General features: G+C 41.1%; 1 long non-coding RNA gene across 1 annotated transcript; it reads left to right on the forward strand.

Moving 5' to 3' along the window:
- Positions 1-4575: 4575 nt before the first annotated feature.
- Positions 4576-15757, forward strand: LOC136750786 (uncharacterized). Its single transcript, XR_010816960.1, has 6 exons — positions 4576-4895; positions 7551-7652; positions 13556-13654; positions 14858-14919; positions 15277-15315; positions 15503-15757. It is a non-coding gene; the product is annotated as an uncharacterized LOC136750786 (long non-coding RNA).
- The last annotated feature ends 1748 nt before the right edge of the window (positions 15758-17505 follow it).

Below are 17505 nucleotides of genomic sequence, written 5' to 3' on the forward strand. Positions count from 1 at the left end.
AATACTGTACATAAACCCCCAGTTCAGACCTGGCAAATGCATTTCAATTTAAATACAATTTTTAGTGTTTTCACTTGCAAATTCTCAACCAGAGACTCTCTAATTGATATTAATTGGGTAATTTCAATTGCTTTGTGATTACAGTACATCTGGGCTAATAATCAATTAAACTGTACTAATCTTTGTGCCGACTAACCCACTTCAGATCATCAAAGGGCCTGTAGCCATGATTTCTCTCTGTTTTTAGTAGTGTTTCAGTACATTTCTTTGAATTAGTGCCCCATAGGGTATGATAGGGCAAGTTTTTATACTTTCTTCCAAACTGAAATAATGAATTAATCGATTGTACATCAACATTTTACAAATTTGTATTATTTCGGTAAGGTGCTGTGATTCCTCATGAATTAATATATGAATACCATAGGATTTAAACATCAATACCTCATGATCATCATCTGAGCACATGAACCTGCACTTACCCTAACCCTGTTATACAAGTGAATAACATAAAAACTCAGATGAAGTACGTGACATCTGATGTTTTCATCCTGGGGTATTCATATAGTAATCAATGAGGAATTACAGCACCTTACCACATTATAAAGTATGACCATTCCCGTTAATTGTGACTAATTCGTCAATTGTTGAATTGTTGTCACATCTAAGGCAATATGGTAGGTGTTGGTTACCCTGCTACTACTGCTACTGGTAAGGATAGCTGCTTTCTCCTGGTGCGTGTGTGTGTGTGCATGTGCATGTGTGTGCATATGTTTTGCTTGGTGAACTAAAACGTGATCATACTTAAACTTGCATTCTTAAACTTTTTTCTTTGTATATTTATGAATAGTTTAGAATTGTTCGAACACTTTATTGAATTTGTGTGAAGCACTTCAAATGTATTTGTATTTTGTTTTTTCAGCATGTTTTCTTAGGAGCAGTGATCCTTTGAACTTTTGCAATGCACACCATTGCTACATAGATTGTAACCAGCAAACATTGTATTATTTGTTTTATGTGTACTTTGTAATAAGGATTCAGCCTAGCTGATATAGGGCAGAAAACACACTTTATGCACATTCTTGTTAAATTATTCCATTCAGTTGGAAGGGATCTAAGTGGGTATTGTAAAGTACATTATTTATTTACTCTGAGTTCACTTTGATCCTGGGACCATTAAAGGGTGGTGTACTCAACTCAACTATATAGTACCAGGTGTAGGAGCCAAGTAGTTTATTTGCCTGTGTTATTATTTAGAATAAATATTGTTGGGGTAAAATTGCCCTCTATGTATTGTATATACCCACTGTATAACTGTTAGAAAATATAAGAAACTTTCCAGTAAGTTACTAGTTAGGTTTTAATAGGATTTCTTTGTTTGTATTATGTTTTCTCTGCTCAAATTTATCTGCGGCAGGTGGAAACAATTTCTGCTTTGAGTAGCGAACTGAAATTATCTATAACACGTTCTTATTAGTACAGCGTGTGTTTGGTACCAGCGCTTCCATGTCTGGACTAATTACAAAGAAAACCTTATGAATTATTGCTTCCCATGTCTCAGAACTGCCCCGGGACATATGCCAAGAAAATATCATCCAGGTTCGGGACGGCCCCGAAACTCCTTTGAAATACTGCTTGTAGATGTATAAAAGGCTGTGTGAAACTTTCAATAAACTGAAGATAAACGAACAGACTTCGGTGTCTGGCTTTTCCTTCCCGACTCTCCTGCTGAGGGTCTCCACTGTTGCTGAAGCGCTCACTGGGGTGCCTGATTCACTGGGGAATCTGAAGGGTTGCTTCAACTGTACCTTAACAAATATATTTTATTCTGTATTTGTCTGTTATGCATTGTATCAGTTGTACTGGGTTTCTTTAAGAGAGCAAGCTTTTTGTATGTTCCATGGCTTATACGCATACATATACATTTTAAATTAACTGTCATTTATATTCAGTTAGTTTAGCTATGGAGCCTCACGGTTTTCTGACCATGTCCTAACACCTGCGATAATTTATGAAATCGATTTGTTAACTGTATTATGATTACAATCAAAATCCTGTAAATATTGAACCAGTGGAAACTGGAATAAATGTTTTATTTGCATTATTTACTGCAGAGTCTGTGTGGATAATGCCCACGCTAACTCAAAAAAAGCTGCTTCTACACCAGGTGTCGCATATGTTAAATGAAATAATTGCATCACTTTTGGGAGATGTTTTACCATTTCACAGATGTTACTGATGTAGGTTTTCATGCCTTTAATTTTCTGACTGCTGCAGTGAGGTGATGAGGGCATTTTTCTTCAGTGCTGTTTCTTATTTATTTATTTTGCAATATTTTGACTGGAAGAATCTGGAAATTATTCTCTTTGGGACCTAAAGCACCAGGTGTAATCTGCTATGCTTGCGCTGTTTAGGAAGATCATATGATGTGTAATTAATTTGATCAAATTAAGTGAATGAAAAAATTATGTCAATACTTGTTTCAAGGCTCTTGCCCAAGTTGTGCCTCTGTGTGTTGCAAGGTGTGTGGTCCTCTGGGTGTTGTGCACTGTATTGTGTGTCCTGGTTAGGTATACTATTTGAGTTTCTACTCCTGTACTGTCAATAAGTAATACATGCTTTTTGTGTTTTCTAACTTTTAAACAAACAGCCTCTTGTGTTTGAAGAAAGCCGCGCAGCCCAAATTCAGCCAGGCAGGTCAATGACTCTGGGACTAAAAACACAAATGTTGATTTAGTGACTGGGCTTTAATCACTTGTTATCACTATTTTAATATTATTATTGTAACACTTGCACTCATTATTATATTATTGTGTTTTTCTTTATTGGTTTTTCACTAGTGTTCAATGGTTTGCACATGTGTTTTATTATTCACTTTAATATTCTCTTTAATAATTATTCTCACATTTCTCCTGCTGATTGTTTTACCTGCACCCCCCACCTGTAGACAAAGACTTGCCGGCTGACAGGCAGTCCGAGGTCCGGACTTGTTATTTTCTTCTAAGCTAGTTCTGACATAGTCTGGAGATATGTTTTCGGTCATTATCTTGCTGTAGGATGAACCCCTGACCAACTAGGCGTATACTAGAGGGTATTACATGGCGTTGCAAAATGCTGTGGTAACCGTTTTGGTTCAGGATGCCACTCACTGTGTAAGTCGCTGACTCTGGATCCAGCAAAAGAGCCCCAGACCATCACCTCCTCCATGTTTGACAGTTGGTGTCACACACTGAGGAACAAATCCTCTCACCTACTCGACCGCTTACAAAAACCCTGTGTAATGAACCAAAGATTTCAAATTTTGATTCACCGGTCCATAAGACCTTCTTCCAGTCTTCAGTAGTTCACAGGTGGTGCCTCATGGCCCAGGCAAGCCTCTTTTTCTTATTTTGTCATCTTTGCAATGGCTTTCTTACTACCACTCAACCTGTAGCTCGAAGTCTTCTCTTCACAGTTGAATCTGAGACTTGCTTACTTCGACCAGTGTTAAGCTGTGCTTGAAGCTAATGTCCTGTGAGCCCCCTATCACACAAGCTGTTGACTCTCAGAAACTTGTCTTCTGATTCTGTTGTGGCTTTGGGTCTGCCAGACCTTTTCCTGTCAGAGTTTAAACCAGTTTCCAAGTGTCTTTTGACGGTGTAGGAATCTGTACTAATTGACACCTTGGCTTTCTTTGTAATTTCTCTAAAATAAATACCTACACTTTAAAGGGTTATAATGGTCTGTCTGTCTTCCTTTGTTAATTGCCTTTATGTATGGTGAAAAAATAAAACGGCGGCTGTGAGATTTGCAGCGGCTGCGACATTTGGAAGTGCTGAAAAAATAAAGCAGGCTGCGACATTTGCAGCGACTTTGAGATTTGGAAGTACTGAAAAAATAAAGCAGCTGCTGCAGCATTTTAAGAAGCAATTACGGAAAGGGAGGGTACATTGTAAAATACATTTGACTTATGCCATCGGACAACAAGCAAGTCACGTCGTCCAAACCTGCTTCTCTGGAAGAGTCAACAGAATTTGAGAAAGGGGAGCCAACTGCACAGTGCAAAAAGTATTTATATTAATATTTTTGTGATCTTCTGCTCTCTATCCACTTTGTGGTGACATATTAATAGAGTTATAGGGCTGTCCTAAAATGTATTAGTAGAGCACTTTCAACACCTCCACTGTCACACATCCAGACCAGCACAGAGCCTACAGGGCCAGCTCTCTCTGGTGTCTGTTTGTCAGTGTCATGGAGGGTTATGTTTAAAGATCAACTGAAGAGAATTTCATAAAAATATATATTAACAGGAAAACACTAGTACCTTTTAGTATTAAGAATATGTAGCCCCCCGAAAAAGCTCACAGTGAAGAAGTAAGAAAGACTGGAATGCTGTCATACTGTCTCCATAAGTTAATGAATGTAGAACCCGTCTCGGAAATAACTGGAAAAGTTTTTGAGATAAAGCAAATAGAACTTTAATATCAAGCTAGCTTGGAAGCACCACGTCAGGAATTCCTTCAGTGAGAACTTAATGTTTACCAATGTAATGAATGGGACTTTAACATCGACTGTGATTGCAATCTTTTAACACGGACTATCTTCACATTCTTTTAATGATTGTTAATACGCGTGCGAATGTATTGGGAGCACTTGAGCTAATAGGCTCAGTCCTGGTGAATCGGGATAAAAGGGGACAGCTGTGTACGATCGAGAGAGGCGAGGGGGATGACAGTGACAGTCCGAAGTCGAAGGAAAAGGGCAATCTGATCTCAACTGAGAGGAGGACTGGAGGAATTATTTGAAGCGTGCTTGACTGAACATGGACAGGCAGAGTGAGAGCGACGTCTGCCAACCAAAGACAGGAGTGGAGTTAAAAGAACTGGGCAAAGCGCAATTTGGACTAATTAATGAACTGTGTGAGTGGACATTCTCTTAAACCTTACCCATTCCCCAGACTGTTTTGTTGCAATTGTTTTGTATGGCCTTTACTTTTATTGTTTTTACCTGAGTCGCTAAGTATTAATTTTAGTATTATTTTATTATTATTATTATGGTTGGTTTGGATTAGTTGTGTGTATTCTATTTGGTATTTTGGTAATGGGTTATCTTTAAAGTAATTTTGGTTTTGTAGTTGGTTTGTTTTCATTTATCTTATATTGGGTTTGTAGAGGACCTCCCTGAGGTCCAGTTATTTTGACCTCCATCCCAAGTTTGTTAGAGGTGTATAGACAGGGAAGTAAAAGGGTAGAAGGGATTTTAAAGTAAGTGGCTATTTTTATGTGTGATTAATAAAGGCCATTTTTATTTACTTCTGTCTCCCTGATTCCTCCTCGTCGACTGTACTGTGTATTGCTCACCTTTCCGGACCCCCCCCCCCCCCAGTATACTAAAGGTAGTGGCAGCGATTACGTTACCCTGGGTGAGTGTAAATAGGTTTTCCCCCCAGAATAAATAGGCTAACGCTACACAAACATGAGTGAAGCTCATAGGAAGATGACGTAGAATGTTGTGGCCGTTCATCCAATCAGAAGGTACAAGTCCGAGTCTGTTTTTGATCTGTCTTTCCGTGGTGATTGATGCAAAAAGCAGATGTCTGTCTTTGATGTGCACCAGGAAAATGCAATCCTACGGTCGTCATTTAACAACTGTCAATCGCTCATTAACAAAAACTGTTCCTGCCTATCTGGAGAAACAATTAAGTCCACAAACAGATTTTCAGCAAATAGGTGTAGGCTATTTCGGCATTGTGTGATCTTTTATTACTTACAGGAATTTCTAACAAATTAACCTTGTTGACCTTTTGCTTAGGCTGCTAAAGCTAATTTGCTCAGTCTGTATACAAGCTATTTCTAATGCTAGTATTAATATAAAACATTTATATAATTATCCCAAAATACCTTCTTCAACTTTCCTATACAAAGTCTTCAATGAATCAGGTAACAAAATGGTGGAGACAGTTAATAAAAAAGACTCTTTACTATTAATTGTGTGGAATCCCTGAATACAATCCTCCAGCAGCTCACCTGGAGTACCCTCTTCTGGCTCTTGTGAAAATCCTCTTCTCTAACTGCAGGGAGCAGCAATTAATCCAGCGCTGAAGAAAACACGGCTTAATTTCAGCGGGGTTGTTAATTTATAATGTCACCCAGGAAGATTCAGATTCAGAGGAAGCAGATTGACTGTCATCGGGATGATAACGGTGTCTTACTCTTGTGTGCTCCTCTCCACTGCAGGTCCTGCACTCTGACTGGTCTGAGCTGCAGAGTGCCACCTACTGCAGCATACAGGAGCTGGGCTTTAGTGAGCAACACACCAGCTCTGCTCCTCCTTCAGTTTTAGACACGTTGACTGGAAGCTTCTGACTGGAAATTAGGCTCTCTGGTGTTCTGTGTTTATCAACTGTTCCAATAAAACACAGCGCAGACCAGTCAACAATGAATTTACTTGAAATTCAAGTGATTTAAAAATCAAGAAAATATAACCATGCGTTAAAAAAGTGCAAATTATATATTTGTACAATATATATATATATATATATATATTACTCCAATCAGATTCTCACAAATGAAAATGAAGCCTAACTAGTGAGATGAGATCACAATGCGTCTGCATGTATCATTGAATGAGTCCAATGAGTGTGTGTGCGTACGTGTGTGGTCAGAGCGAAGGCAGTATAATGTGTGCCTGTGATTGGTCTTGCTCTCTGTGTGGCTCTTGTGGAGAGCACAACAGCCAATCTGTGCTTCTGTTCTGATCACTATGACACACAAACCCCAGCTGATCAGTGTGGCAGGAACTTAATTAACCCCCATCACTGTATGGACACTGTGCGTGTCACAGGTGATGGTGAACACTAAACCCAAAAGTAATCCAACTACACCACCCAAGTTTATTAACGTGCGATAGGGACTTGCAACCACCCAGTACTCCCCGTGCAGGCTCGGTTAGATCTCAGTACATGCACCACTGAATCAAGAGTAATTTTTTTTTATTTTACACAGTTTAAAACACCAGTTATACAAAAGAGCAATCATATCAACATTAACAGACTCATAGGGCACAAAATCTATAGTCCACTCTACCAAGGCTCATCACAATCTTATTTATATTCCTATAATATATTTAATTACATATGGGCAGCTAATACTAAAAATAGATACAAAAGCTAAAAAAAATACTATATCTAAAATCTGTAGCTAAACCCTAAACTAAAACAAAATATAGACGCATACAGAGGTGGAAAAGAGAAATTGTTCACAATATACATGTCCAGTTCTTCATCGAGAGGAGAGCTGTCAAAGTCCAAATCCCATTTCTCAAACTCTCGACCCAGGCTGGGGTTCAGGTCCCTCTGCACAGCATGCTCCGCCATCACTGGAACCTTCCCTCCGTTAATTCTCAAACAAGGAGAGAGAGACAAACGGCACGGGGCTCAGAGGAAGGACCTGCATTAACACATGTATATTCCTCTTCTTCACATTCATTAATTGGAGAAATGATCATGTCCCTGTCTCACCCTTCACTGCGCCTCTCTCTCTCTCTCCTCACACTGCCGGGTCCGGTATCTGAAGCGCCAGCTGCCGCAGAGGGACTGCATCTCACCAGCCCTGTTATGCAAATGGAACAACTATGGGGAGGTCATGAGTTTCAGTATAACTCGGTTTCTCTTTCAGGTATGTCTCTTCTAAACACAATATCAGGGACTATCACAAAGTACTGGCTGCTTTCACAAGCGGGGCACGCAATCCACCAGGGATATGTCAATTAATCTAAGCTATGGCTACTTAGCTTTGCCACAGCCAGCACCCTCCACAGCTCCCAGTGCCATGGATTTCCATCCTGACGCACCTCCGGCTGGCATCCTCACAGCCTGGCCTGTCCGTATATCCTCAGCTCTCCAACTCCCAATGCCGCTGCTTCCCCGCCTAACTGCCTATGGTTGGCATCCTCACAGCATGGGAAGTTCCATCTTGCAGCCAAAGGGAGGACTGACCAGGATGACTGCTTCAGAGGAAAGGGTCATGAGAGAAGGCAGGAACCTGATGACACCGGCCACCCGGCACTTCCCATCCAGGGCTGTCCCGAACATGGCAATCACAGAGGTCAGACATTTCTTGTAGTTGGCCACCAGGTTTGCACACATCTCAGGAGGGATTTTGTCCCACTCCTCTTTGCAGATCCTCTCCAAGTCATTAAGGTTTCGAGGCTGATGTTTGGCAACTCGAACCTTCAGCTCCCTCCACAGATTTTCTATGGGATTAAGGTCTGGAGACTGGCTAGGCCACTCCAGGACCTTAATGTGCTTCTTCTTGAGCCACTCCTTTGTTGCCTTCGCTTTGGGTTTGGGTCACTGTCATGCTGGAATACCCATCCATGACCCATTTTCAATGCCCTGGCTGAGGGACGGAGGTTCTCACCCAAGATTTGACGGTACATGGCCCAGTCCATCGTCCCTTTGATGTGGTGCAGTTGTCCTGTCCCCTTAGCAGAAAAACACCCCCAAAGCATAATGTTTCCACCTCCGTGTTTGACGGTGGGGATGGTGTTCTTGGGGTCATTCCTCCTCCTCCAAACACGGCGAGTTGAGTTGATGCCAAAGAGCTCGATTTTGGTCTCATCTGACCACAACACTTTCACCCAGTTCTCCTCTGAGTCATTCAGATGTTCATTGGTAAACTTCAGACGGGCCTGTACATGTGCTTTCTTGAGCAGGGAGACCTTCTGGGCGCTGCAGGATTTTAGTCCTTAACGGCGTAGTGTGTTACCAATTGTTTTCTTGGGGACTATGGTCCCAGCTGCCTTGAGATGATTAACAAGATCCTCCCGTGTAGTTCTGGGCTGATTCCTCACAGTTCTCATGATCATTGAAACTCCATGAGGTGAGATCTTGCATGGAGCCCCAGAGCGAGGGAGACTGACAGTTATTTTGTGTTTCTTCCATTTGCGAATTATCGCACCAGCTGTTGTCACCTTGCTGCTTGGCGATGGTCTTGTAGCCCATTCCAGCCTTGTGTAGGTCTACATTCTTGCCCCTGACATCCTTGGACAGCTCTTTGGTCTTGGCCATGGTGGAGAGTTTGGAATCTGATTGATTGATTGCTTCTGTGGACAGGTGTCTTTTATACAGGTAACAAGCTGAGATTAGGAGCACTCCCTTTAAGAGAGTGCTCCTAATCACAGCTCGTTACCTGTATAAAAGACACTTGGGAGCCAGAAATCTTGCTGATTGATAGGGGATCAAATACTTATTTCACTCATTAACATGCAAATCAATTTATAACTTTTTTGAAATGCGATTTTCTGGATTTTTTTGTTGTTATTCTGTCTCTCACTGTTGAAATACACCTACCATTAAAATTATAGACTGATCATTTCATTGTCAGTGGGCAAACGTACAAAATCAGCAGGGGATCAAATACTTTTTTCCCTCACTGTAGAAACTCTATGCCATTTGTTTAATTTTACCAGGTAGAAGAGGAATCCTGATTTACCCAGATGGTGAATTACATGGTCAGCAATGAAATGCTAAATAAATCCCCTCAATATGGAAGTTCCCCACACGAGCCCCTTTAAAATATGATATTATATGTTTGCCTTTTTAATTGCTTCCCCACACTGTTTGGATGGAGAAAGTGAGGAGTCCACCTAGACTCCTAAGTCTTTTTCATGCGTTACTTCATCTAGATCTGTTCCTCCCATAGTGTAATTATAGTGGACATTTTTGTTACCTGCATGTATTACCTTGCACTTGTCCACATTGAATTTCATCTGTCAGGTGTCAGCCCACAACTGAATATTGTCTAAGTCCCTCTGAATAGCCTGTGCTGCCAAGATTGTATCTGCTGAGCCACCTATTTTAGTATCATCTGCAAATTTGACAAGTTTGCTAACTATCCCAGAGTCCAGATCATTAATATAGATTAGAAAAAGCAAAGGCCCTAGTACTGATCCCTGTGGAACTCCACTAACAACCTCACTCCAGTTAGAAGCAACTCCTCTAATCGACACCCTCTGCTTCCTATACATCAACCAGTTCATAATCCATCTACTTAGATTACCCTGAATCCCTACAGCTTCCAATTTGAGGATCAGTCTTTGGTGTGGAACCTTATCAAAAACTTTTTGAAAATCGAAGTACATCATATCATATGCTTTCACCTGATCTACAGCTGCAGTTGCATGTTCAAAAAATGTGAATAAATTAGTAAGACATTATCTGCCTCGTCTAAACCCATGTTAACTATCTCCAAGAATATGGTTTCATGAAGATGCTCCTCTATTTTCTGTCTAATCATTTTTTCCAACATTTTACAAGTGATGCAGGTGAGACTGACTGGTCTGTAATTTCCTGGCTCAGTTTTGTCCCCTTTCTTGTGGACTGGTATGACATTTGCTGTCTTCCAGTCAGTGGGCACATCCCCTGTTCTAAGTGTCATTTGGAATATTTGAGGTAGTGGCCTATAAATAATTTCCCTCAAGTACTGTTGGAAATATACCATCTGGCCCAGGTGATTTGTTGGTTTTGAATTCTGTTAGTCCCTTTAGTACCTCCTCCTCATTTATCCTGATCTCTCTTAGGGTTTGTCTGGACTGATTGTCAACCTGTGGCATGTTATCTGTTTTTTATTTTGTTAGAACCTCTGTGAAATACTCATTTAGAACATTTGCCATATCTTGTTCGTTTTCCAAGATACCTCCATTTTTGCCCTTTATCTGTTTCACTTCCTCCTTTATTGACCGCTTGCTGTTGTAATATTGAAAAAAGCTCTTTGTATTGGTTTTTAGCTCCAAGAGCTATGTTTCTTTCTATTTCCCTCTTTACTTTCCTGATCCCTTTCTTAAGATCTCTTTGCAGCTCAACATATTCTATGTATTTTGTTTCGTCACCATCCCTTTTGTATGCACTATACAACATTTTGCATGTCTCTCCTAAACTGTTTGTATCCTTCCAACTTGTATTCATCCCCATCATTTTCTGTAAGCCATGTTTCTGTCACTCCTACAACATCATAGTCAGATGCTAGAACTGTGGCTTCCAAGTCTAACATCTTGTTCCTTATACTCCTGGCATTGAGGTACAAACATTTCAGGACTTTCCTACTAGCAGTTTCCCTTTGTTTATTTTCCTTAGTGGAACATCTCCTATTGTCAGAGCTCCCTGCCCCCCTGGTTCCTAATTTAAATGATTCTCAATTTCTCTGCACATACGCTCTCCCAATGCATTAGCCCCCCTTCTGTTTAGATGTAGACCGTCCAGTTTGTACAGGTCCCATCTATCCCAGAAGAAAGACCAATTCCCCATAAACCTAAACCCCTCTTCCCTACACCAAGCTTTCAACCACTTGTTAAACTTTCTAATCTCTGCCTGTCTCCCTGGCCTGGCATGTGGTACCGGAAGTATTTCAGAGAAAACTACCGTGGAGGTTCTGCTCTTTAGTTTTGTTCCTAACCTAATTTGTCTTGCAGAACCTCTGTCCTACCTTTTCCTATGTCATTGGTTCCAATGTGGACCATGACCAGTGGATTGCCCCCGGCTTTGGCCAGTAGCCCGTCTACTAGTTTAGGGAGATCTGCAACCTGAGCACCAGGCAGGCAAGATACCATGCGGGTCTCCTTGTCACTAGAACACACTGTGTGATCTACACCTCTAAGAATTGAGTCCCCTACTATAACTACCTCCTTCTTCTGGGGGGGAGTGGGTACCATGGTGCTCTGGTGCTCATCTGCCCCCCCATCACCCTCTGAGCTGTCACTGTCCAACTCGGTGTCCAGCAGTTGGAACCTGTTGGGCAATTCAAGCTCTTGGGGTGTCTCTAGGGGTTGTGCTCGCCCTTTTCTGCAGTTACGACCTACTGTAACCCAGCAGTTCTCTACACTGTCCTGCTCTAAGGTCTCAACTCTCCTAGGTTTTGGCGTGCACACCATCTCTCTCATGGGCTGATTGACCAATTCTTCTATATCCCTTATACAGCGCAGATCGACAGCTGACAGCTGAGCCTCAAGATCACAAACCTTGATTTCTAGGAACTCAAGCTGCTGACAATGTTCACAAATTAAACCTTCTTGGATGAGTTCAGTGCAGCTCTTTCTCAACAGCTGCTTTAAGTAGCTTTTGTCTACCTGCCCCCAATTCACACCTAACAGGCCACACCTGGCTCCTCCTGCAACAGAAGTCCTTCTAGTCCTAGACAAAATCTCCCTGCTACAACCTGTTTACTTTCACCAACTCAGTAGCTGAACTGAATTGACTTCAATTTAGGCAAACTACAGACAATGCAAACATCAATTAAGGCAAACTTAAAACAAAATGAGCAATGCTAAGACTGGTCTGAAACTAGTCAAACAACAAGATGGCTGCCTCTCACCTGTACTCTCCTGTCTCTCTTTGTGGCAACTTGTAAATACTTCTGTTTTGAGAAGCAGATATCTTCCATGGTCTGAATATGCCCAAAATTCACTTATCAGCTCTTCTACAGGTCTCACGCCTTTCCAGTGTGTCCTGGGTTACCAACCTCCATTATTTCCCTGGTCTGGAGAAGCCACTAACGTTACAGCGATTGAAGCTTGGTGCCGCCGAAGTGAGGAGGTTTGGCAGGCAGCCCATGTCCAGTTTTGACGAGCTATTAGCCACCAGAAAACATAGGTGGATCGGTGTCGACATCAGGCTCCACAATATCATCCAGGACAGGAGGTGTGGCTGTCAACTCGGGATATCTGTTTCAAGCTTACAAAATCCTGCATCAAATGAATCTAGTTACCTACAGCCTCCAACTACCTGCTCACTTCAGAATCTCTCCCACTATTCATGTTTCCCTTCTTAAGCCTGTGACTACTGATCCCTTTGCACCTTCCTGGTATAGCCACAAGCCCCGTTGAACCTCCTCCTCCCATCGAACTATAGGACAGACCCATTTGAAATATTGCATTTGAGATATCTTGAATTGGAAGCTCATAACAGACTCATCTGGAACATTACAGCAGAGGATTCTGGGACATATTACTGTGCTAAGAGGGAGTATGACACACTGGTATTCCACACTGGGACTGTGTTGAGTGTCACAGGTATGTTACAGTGTCTACTTTATCAGTGTGGTTAACAGCTTAATCGCTTTAGAATAGTCTAACTGAAACACTCAAAGGATATATGTAGAACTGTACATATTAATGTTAATATATTACTGTAAAAATGTTTCTTGACTTCAGACATCTTTTTCTCTCTAATGTGAGTCCTGCAACAAAGAATACACAATTTAAAATGCAATTTTGCGAATCTAAGTAACTGTGAAGAAGTGAAATGTTTTTGCAATTCAGTGTTTTCTAAAAATGATGTAGAAATAATTTGAAGCCCAAACAATTAATCTAAAATTGTTCTCGATCAAAACATTTTTGAAAGTCAAACTATGGAAGCTGTTGAAAGTTGGTTTCATAATGTGAGTGTTTCACAAGAACGACCATATTAAAAATGTTTGAGAAGGCATTCATTTTTATGGATGGATAATTGAAGACATATTACTGAGATTTAGCAGCATATCTAATTTCCATGTATTTATCTGAACATAATTAATGTTCCTCCCAGACTCACCAACTGTGAATCAGAGTCAACCAGAAACATGGAAAACAATTCTGATGTCTGTTTCTCTCCTCTGTAATGTTGTATTGCTGATCGCAGTTGTAGGTGAGTTTATATTAAAATGAAAATGCATTTTTTAAAGCACAATTCTGAATGCATTTGAAATTAAAATAGATTATATTCAACTCAGGAGGGCTACTACTCAACTGTAAAAAGCACAACTGACATGAAACCCTAAAGAGGGGATTGAGTGGAGTGTCAGCAACTTTGTGGTTTATAAAACTGATGCACAAGCAGTTAATTGAGATTCATAGCCATATAAGCTTAAAGAAGTAAGACAAGAATCACCCTTTTAACTGTATCACAGTGAAGCCCTCTGAATAACCCTGATAAATAAGAGGGTCAATCTACTAAGGGAAATAAATGCACTGGCTTGTATTGTTAAAGTTTTTATTAAGGGGATTTTTAAATTTGCGTGTAAGGTTATGTTTTATATCTTAACACTTTGGTGAATTATATATGTCATTTTTATGTTCTAAACCTATATTTATTTAAACTTGCTTTTACTTAAGGTTAGTCAACATTTCACACTTTTACACTTTACAGGATTATTTCCAAATTTAGTGTTTAATCAAAATTCAAAAATTAAAATAGTACTCTTAAATATAATATTTGGTCCTAAAATAAGTTATCTGTGAAATAAATCATGAATTCAATAATGAATTGTAAATTATATGTATTTTTAAATTAAGAGATTAAAAGATTTTAGAAATAAATGTTTAATTATTTAATTTGTTCTTGAAACTGTATGCAGAAACTGTCTTTTGGACTTTCTCACTGGCGATCAATTATTTCTGTGAGAATTTAAAAATTGATGAGAGGAAGTTGATCAGAAATTATTTTTAATCTTGGTATAATTTACTTTAAACAAATTACATACATGATATGTTTTTCTCTTTGAAAGGACTTTATTACATGACACAGAGAAGGCTTTGCAAATTACTTTGCAGGCAGATTCATAATTTGCCATCTTTGAAATCATATTTAAAAAGTCACTGTGAGTTTCCTGGACTGATAAACCGTTAAAAACTCCTTCTGTGGTCAAGAGCATCTGTCAGCACACGCCTCACACGGCAGTCACACACAAGCCTGGCTTCACCTGTGAAACACGCTGCGGCTCACTCTGTGGTCTGTCTGGCTGCTGGATGTTTGTTCTTCATGAGCTATTAATGTCTCCTCAGCTCTGTGCAGTAGAGCTGTCTGAGGGGTTTAAAAGCTGTTATATGCACTGTTTAATTGTTCAAACAGGGTGCAGATTACGACCCCGACAGCGGCCCCAGACTGACGAAGGAGACCAGAGAGACTCAAAGGTAAATGTGTTCTCATTGGTCATCTTTGGAGTTGATATTAAAGACAAATTTGGTCCCTGAGTTCGGACAGAATCAAATTAAACTGAACATTTACTATAGTGCAATATTTAAACGTGTTGTTTCAATTCCTCCTTCTTGCAATTCATATTCAAAGCCAATTGCACATGTTTTTTAGTGCTTGACTAGCTGTGGATGTATTGAGCCCTAACATGGACACATGGCTGGACAGTTCACCCCTCCTGTTGACAGTCAATTACTGTGATCCCTTCACTTAGGAGTGGACACACTTTCCCATCTGTTACACTTGTACTCTGTGTGCGTCTCCCAGTCCTGACCTGAGCTCCTGTTTCTGTGCAGGGAGGCAGTGAGGCTGTGGGGGCTGAAGGGCACTATCAGGTAAGTACTGGGGGGTCAGTGCGCCCTGCCTCGGCTCGGGCCTCGGCTCCTCTCAGTAAGCTGGGCTGTGCTGTGCGCACATCGGCTCTGCCTTGTGTTTGATGCTTCCTGTACATTCATGAACTTCGTGTTAATGCTTAACCTCTCAATGCTTTGAACTTTAAAATGCTTTGTTTGTCTTGTTTAGACAGAGCGCACAGAACCAATGGAGACTCCCTGAATCACAGGGAACAGAAGACGGTCCCTATAAAGAGACTGCAAAACTGTAACTCATCATTCACATTGACTCTGCTGACTCCAGAGGCTGTGTCCTCCGCTCTGCTGCCGCTGCGTCCCAATAAAGATCCATTGACTGACAGATCGCAGTCGACCCCTTATTCTTTACAACACTCACATACATGCTAATACTCACACTTGTCAATGCTCATACACTCTGCCCCTGTCACTATGAATGAGTAGGAAGATGATATTTCACAAGGAGAAGCAATGGCAGCTCCTCTGCAGCAGTTTTGTTATGTGTGTGAAATAATTGTATTTCATTCAGTCCTGTTGCTTTATACGGTCCGTCTGAACATCACACTGACACTGTACACTAGAGCACACGCTGCCTGAGGAGAGGCCTGAGTCCAGTGATCCCCAGCTCTCAGCTCACTGGCTGAGCCTGTGTGTCCAGCTGCTGGTCTGAGACCCTGCCAACAAGCCTGAAGATCACAGGACTGTCTCACACCCACAGCACTGGAGCTGCGAATGAAGGGCAGCAGAAGGACTGTTAGAAGTCAAACTGGTTAACTTGAGAGATAAACTTGTGACATCAATGCTGTGAATTGACTTGTCTATCTCGTACTTGCAGCTGGCTGATGTCTAAGAGCTTGGGACGGTCCTGGGACACTGCTGTGGTGGGGGGGTCAGTCTTGTCTCACACTCTGCTCTTCTAACTCTGTTCTGTTCTGAATCAAACCTCTTGCTTTGCTGATGGAACCAGTCGTGTTGTTGGATAAAAGCCCACTGTGTTTGACTAGGAGGTGTAGAAGGTGAAGAGTAACATCATGTGCATAGTAGGCTTGGGTCTGTGTAAGGAAGGAGCAGACTTAGCTAGTTCATTCAGGTCAGGCTCTGTAAGTATGTATGGACTCCAGAAAGCTGTAATAAATTACTCTTGACTGAAATCCTTACTCTGGCTTCTTTACCTACCAGTCAAGTTTCTGTTCCTTACAAACCAAGTGATCAAACAGTGCCTCGGATGGTCAGGAGGTTGTCCCACAGCTGAACACTGGCTGAGTTCCCTTTGCATATGAAGCAAGTCCCTGCCCTCACAGTGAGCTCTCTGTGGGTCTGCAGTCAGGGCATGAAATAGTTTTCATTCATACAATGTCAGTATTCTGGTTAATTTGAATGCTGCCAAGTTCAATAAAGATGGGAAGCCAGACATGATTTGTTAAAGTGACTTGAGAAGTGTCTTCCATCAGTCTTCAGTCAGTGGCCAACAGTAGTGCATGGAATGAGAAGCAGACACCCCAAGACACCTTCAGGACCAGTGCTGGAGACCAGCCCAGTGACACAATCATACTGCTGCAGCTGTGAGGGCTCCTGATGTTCAGGATCTCTTGTTCTTACTACACAATATGTCAGATACTTTGTATATTATCTGAGTATTTGAATTCAGAATCACATGAAATACTGGAGAACAGGCTTCTCAGCTACTCCAATAGCTCAAGAAAACTTAGTTTCTCTCTGGGCACCTCTGGTTCTGAGCTCCATGTTAAATGCCTGTAGGAGCTGGCAGAACATCAAGGCTTTGAAGTCCTTCAACTCGAAGATGGATGGATGGTGTGGTTGTGTGAGAGGCCCAATACTTTCCTGTGCTTACTACCTACTAGCCTGTCTTTTCCTTATTTGGCTAGTGTTTATATGGTTATGCTCTGGGCTCAAATTCCCCTATGCCCTATACCCTATATACTGATTGCTGTTGTCATCCATATATGGAAATATGTTAATTTGTCATAAAATATTATTCAAATTGCACTGTACTCACAAAAATAAACTGTTGCATAATTACGTGTAGTAAAGCTGAATTTTGTATTGTTTGTACTACAGAACAGCCGCAGCTTTCAAAGTTTTGGAAATATTTACCAGAACTCCGCAGCTCCGACTGAATTTAAGCCCTGGTTATGTCTTCGCGGATTGCCCGTC

This window comes from Amia ocellicauda, chromosome 6, assembly GCF_036373705.1.
Source record: "Amia ocellicauda isolate fAmiCal2 chromosome 6, fAmiCal2.hap1, whole genome shotgun sequence".
Lineage (NCBI taxonomy): Eukaryota > Metazoa > Chordata > Actinopteri > Amiiformes > Amiidae > Amia > Amia ocellicauda.